The sequence below is a fragment of the Meleagris gallopavo genome, chromosome 6, assembly GCF_000146605.3.
Source record: "Meleagris gallopavo isolate NT-WF06-2002-E0010 breed Aviagen turkey brand Nicholas breeding stock chromosome 6, Turkey_5.1, whole genome shotgun sequence".
Classification (NCBI taxonomy): Eukaryota; Metazoa; Chordata; class Aves; order Galliformes; family Phasianidae; genus Meleagris; species Meleagris gallopavo.
In genome coordinates, this window is record NC_015016.2 from 29207388 (window position 1) to 29212573 (window position 5186).

The window sequence follows — 5186 nt, forward strand, 5'->3', positions numbered from 1 at the left end:
CAACTGAACTGTTATAGAGACCTCAGACAAATGACAGAGATTAGAACAAATAATTAGTAAACAGACAAATCTGCCTGTACTGTCTCCTTTACCCAAAGAATTTAGAAACAAACTTTAAATTCAAGAAAAGAGCAGGAGTGAGAAAAGGGAAGAAAATTATTTGGAAAAATCATTATATTTTGTTTCGATATTTTCAAGCTGAAATTTCCTCTTTCAAAGCACTATCCTCAGTTCAAAATGAACTTGAACTTTACAGACAGCAATCAAAGAAGGCTGAATAACTCAGAAAAGGAAAAGAAAGAACTCTGTTTTGGACCAACTTTGAACTATATTTTGTTTGCATAGTTTGTGGTTCAGCTGTCAGACAAAAAATTGCCATTATTTCAATGACATTAATTCTGTATTCCAGTCTGAACTGAAACCAGATGACATAAAATCCTAGGATGGGCTGATTTTCAGAGATTGCTGTTAAAATGCAAGCCGGAATGAAAGAAGAGAAATTATGAAATGTCAGAGTGTCCTAACGAGGGTAGCGTGATTCTGCCCTCCAAGCATATCCCTTCCAGCTCTGTGTGACTGTAGCAATTCTGTGCACACTGATGACGCACTCAGCCCAGGAGAATGTTCATAAAAAAATATAAAAGGATATTGGGTTTTTGACAGATTTCTATACACATTTCTGTCAGGAGGAATGAGGCCATGCAGAATAACTTCACTGACATGTTCATGGCCTCTTATTTTCCTCCTCTCCATTTCACCACTCCCGTATAGTGCTTGCTGTGAGTCAGGGGATGAGATTTAAAATTAATTTAATACTTAGTACCCAATAGCAAACAGTTATTTTTTTTTTAAATTTGCCTGATTATATGTTACTGGCACAAGACATGGAGCCATAACATAAAACTTCTCTATCTTTGGTTTCTCTTTTCTATGTGGACAGCTGTTGATATCTCCTATAGCATCTGTGCTTCCTGTCATGGCCAACAAGGATGAAAAGGGACTGCTTGTCAGTGACAATTTGTGTCTCCAGGATTTAAGGATGCTGTGATATCCACTGTGGTCTTGTTGTGTTTTCTGCATAGCACCTTTCCCCTCCACCTTTCCCAGACTTCTCACATTGGAGTCCTGTAACTGAGGGTGCAGGAGCTACCACTGTAATGCATCAGGGTGCCAACACTGTTGCACAGTATCAGTAGAGTTATACAAATGACCCAATAACTATAAAATTTTACATATACTTATCATGCAAGCTTGGTAATATCCCCACCCATTCAGGAAGATTGATAATGTTCCATAAAGAGTATATTAAAGCTCAGGAAAAAAAATCACAAGGATTTATTGCAGAGAATTAAAGGAGAGAAGTCAAAAACTGTTAGTAAACATAGAGGTAACTTGTGTAAATCTTGGAATTTGACCAGGAACTTTATACAGTGGACTTCCTCCTAATACACATCACACCTAGAGCTGCAGTTTTATGGAGTGCAGTAAGGGCAAAGCCGCAGCACACTGCATTTATTGTATTCTCTACAGAGAAGCATAGACCTCTCCTTCCCAGTCACGTAACATCTAAGTGCTGGACATTTCTTTTCCTCTAGCTGATACAGCAGCTACCAAAATGCTAAGAAAGCACCAAAGCGGGATGCCAGTAGAAAGAATGAGTGGCAATCTTTTCATCTTGTTTTGGGCTTTGTTCTCTTTGACCAAATGTAACAGTAGAATCTATGAAGAACATCCATTTGATTAGCAGAAGAATATTTTGAAGAAAAAAAAAAAAAAAGCATTAAAAACATCCACAGGCTTTACGTGTCAAAAATAATTCAGACAATCAGGTTATATTAACCTGAGTGATCCCAGTCATTACTGGGGTACTGAAGTGGCATGCATTGTCTTTTTCATCCCTTTTGCAATCATCCCTTCCAGTTCGTTTTGTTTTGTTTTGATTATTTTAAAGATTAAATCCATTATTAATGTCCACAGGAAGAAAAGGCTACCAAGAAGTTGTATTAGTATAGAGGAACACAGAACTTCCTAAGGAGGAAACAGCCTTCAGTACCAACTTGAGGGAGAAAAAAAAGCATGCAGAAGGAACAGAGCTACTACACTGTTCTTTGCCACATCTTTTCACTTTTTGCTGTGATCATCATTTCTCACATTTAAGTATTTCTTATGTTGAAAAGCTGTCAGTTTTGTCTGAATAGAGGTTAATTACTGTCCTATAGTTTTTTGGGATATTTTTTTTGGTTTTTAATTTGAAACCAGCATTTATTTTTATAGTTTTCTGACCTGCAAATACTTCTGCTCTGAAATGTGAGAGAGAGATTGTTTTCTTTGAGTGACCCATGCAGAGTAAGAGTTGATTTATGAGACAGGAATGAAAAGATAAATGTCCAGTTGAGCTACCCTCCTACTAAAATGGACAGGAATGTACTGACAGGCTGGCTTCTAGTGAATGTAATGGAGCAATATGGTATTGGCCGCCAATGTCCGGTTGCCTTGTGTGGAGAATTCTACTCTTACAGTTTCCAGAAGGCTTTTTACCCCTTTACTTGTAGAAGGTGTCTTTGGTCTTGTAAGATCTGGGCAGGATAAGGGGCATATCTGTAACAGCAGATGCTCTGTATTAAAAATAATAATGTATTTGAGTCTTCTTCAACTTGTCATTTGCCCTTAGCTTCGTCTGAACAATAACTCATCTTTTATATCGATCCACTGCTGGGAAAAAAGAGAAAGATGTAGCATTAGGTGTTAATTTCCACTTACACATATAGTGTGTGTGTGGGGCTGCTTACTGTGCCCAACACCTTTCTACATGTTTTAGGCACATAAATGAAGCTGTCTTGTTTGCAGAAAACTCCAAACTGAGAGGATGATGAGTTTTTACCATTTGTTTATGTTTATAAATGGAGAGTGTTGCAGAAGTGCTTAGAATATAGCTATGATAGGTGAGCCCTATTATGAGTTCCATTTGGATTTTCTGTTTCCCTGCACTGCAAGATTCCCATTCAGGGTGTATCTGATTGTTTCAGTGAGACTGACTGTGTTTTTGTCTGTGTGTGTTTTTGTGTAAGTCTTACAAATTAATAAACATAGACGAGTTTATTAGGAGTGTGCAGATTTACAGTCCCCTTCATATCCTGGAGAATATCTTTCTGTCACTAAAATAAATCATCTTCTGAATAGAAGGAAATAAATTCTATTTTACATCTGTATTCCTTAATACACCACAAATTTTCAAACACTTCAGCAACAACCTTTTGTGCCAAATGCTGAGGCTTGCAGAGGGGAACAAGCAGAGTTGTTCTTGGGGAGTATCCCCTCACTTTTAAGTGGACCCAGCAGGCTGCTTGTGCCAGATCTGGGAGGATTTGTATGGATTGACCACCAGCATGGAGGTCTTGGGAAATAGCTTTTTATCCACTATCTGATTGCTCTCTAAGTTTGGTGGTGTGAATGAGAGGGGCTGGGTAAGGGTGAGAGAAGCTTCACATCTGACCAAGAAGCTGCCACTAACCCCAAGGACATGCATCCCCATGCACGCAGCCAAGGTTCTGCTATGCAGAGGCTGGTTAATGCACACTCACTGTGACCACATACATGGTGTATTTGCACACCAAAACATGAGGTATGCTCAGGAGCAATCTGAAAGTACAGAGTGTCTCAAGTATGCAAGGAAATCACAGCCTGGAGGAAAGGATTTGAACTTTTTTCAGGACATTATGAAACATGTCTTGCTAAGAATTTTACTGTTACATTGGGACCACCTAAAAAAAGTTTCTCAACTTGCCAGTGTTTATTTATCCCTTCTTCAGGCTTCCCTTCTGTCCCCTTTCCACTAGATTTATTTAACTGGAAAATGAACTGCCTTGGCACTTTCTGCATTTTGATCCAAAGACTTTCTGTGGATGACACATTTTTGGATCCTGTCTGATTCTGTTGTCATACATCTGGCAAGAAACTGTATTTACTCTTGTTGTACCTCAGCATATATGCTAGTAATATCTGGGAAGATATTAGCAATGTGAGATAGATCTGAAGAGCAGACAATCAAATATTTTAAATAGCTCCACAAGAGGAGGAATGTCTGGTGAAGAATGCTGCTATATTAAAAATGTTTAAATGCTAAATGTAGTTATTCCAGACAGAGATGAATGTAGTGTGTCCACCCAGAGCCAGAGTAGAGAATTACAACCATGGACAGAGTACAACAAATCAGCACAAGGCATGAGAGAGGCCACTGGTGGAGAGGGACACAATTTTAATAGCTGACTATTAAAATGAAGGCCACTGAAACTCATTTTGTTCTACTAAAAGCAAGTCCACTGGTGTTAGCAATGTTGTATAAAAGAAGAATTTGGCTAAAAATTAACTTTGCTCTTTTTTTCCACTTTTTTAAAGAGTTTCAAGACTGGAGCTTGGATATAATAAAGAATAGAGAATAATATTAATAATAAAGAAGAAGAAATAGGAAAGAATAATAAATTTTGATTAAACTGTAGCCTTAGTTTTATAGACTTCAAAGTTGTTTTCTTTTAATACTTATAAATCCACCAGCCTATCTCAATAAACTCTTAGTACTTAATAAGAAGGTAATAGAATGAGTCACCAGCGACACTGCATTTCCAGAAGAGAGATATTGGCCATCATGGTGATGGGAATTACATGTTACGTTAGTCCCAAAGGAAGAATACTCAGTAGATGAGAAGCACAAAAGGAGTTGGTCCACAAACTTGTGTTCAAAACAGGAAGCAGTTCACAAGAGTATTGTTTGCAGACAGTAAAGGAGAAAACCACGTTAAGGAAGAATTCTGCAAAGCTGAAATTATTTCATTCAGTTGTGGAAAATAGCTATTTTTACCCTTGTAAAGTGTTGAAGAATGTAAGAAACGCTGAAGCAATGGTCCAAGAAAAATAACACTTATAAGGAAAAAAAAAAATGAAAACTCTTTGAAAAAACTTCAAACAATGCTTCTCCAGGATAGACTCACAAAGAGATTAAACTATCTTGAGCCGAATATCTTATTTCACTCTAGAGAAAAAGAATACTGGAGAGTATTCACCTAGATGGAGTTTCCAAAGAGACTTTACAAAGTTTCAGATGATGTGGAGAATGTATAAGCAGAGGGATTAATGTGAAGGATAGCCAAAAGAATTCCAGAAGGAACTAGTTGCAGAAAGCAGGCAAATTT

The 5186-nt window shown here is 37.6% G+C and overlaps 1 long non-coding RNA gene across 1 annotated transcript in view; it reads left to right on the forward strand.

Moving 5' to 3' along the window:
• Positions 1 to 3144, forward strand: part of LOC116216749 — a 13582-nt gene extending 10438 nt beyond the window's left edge. The window contains exon 3 of the long non-coding RNA XR_004160131.1: positions 1978 to 3144. This is a non-coding gene — a long non-coding RNA (uncharacterized LOC116216749). The remainder of the gene's footprint in view (positions 1 to 1977) is intronic.
• Positions 3145 to 5186: the final 2042 nt, after the last annotated feature.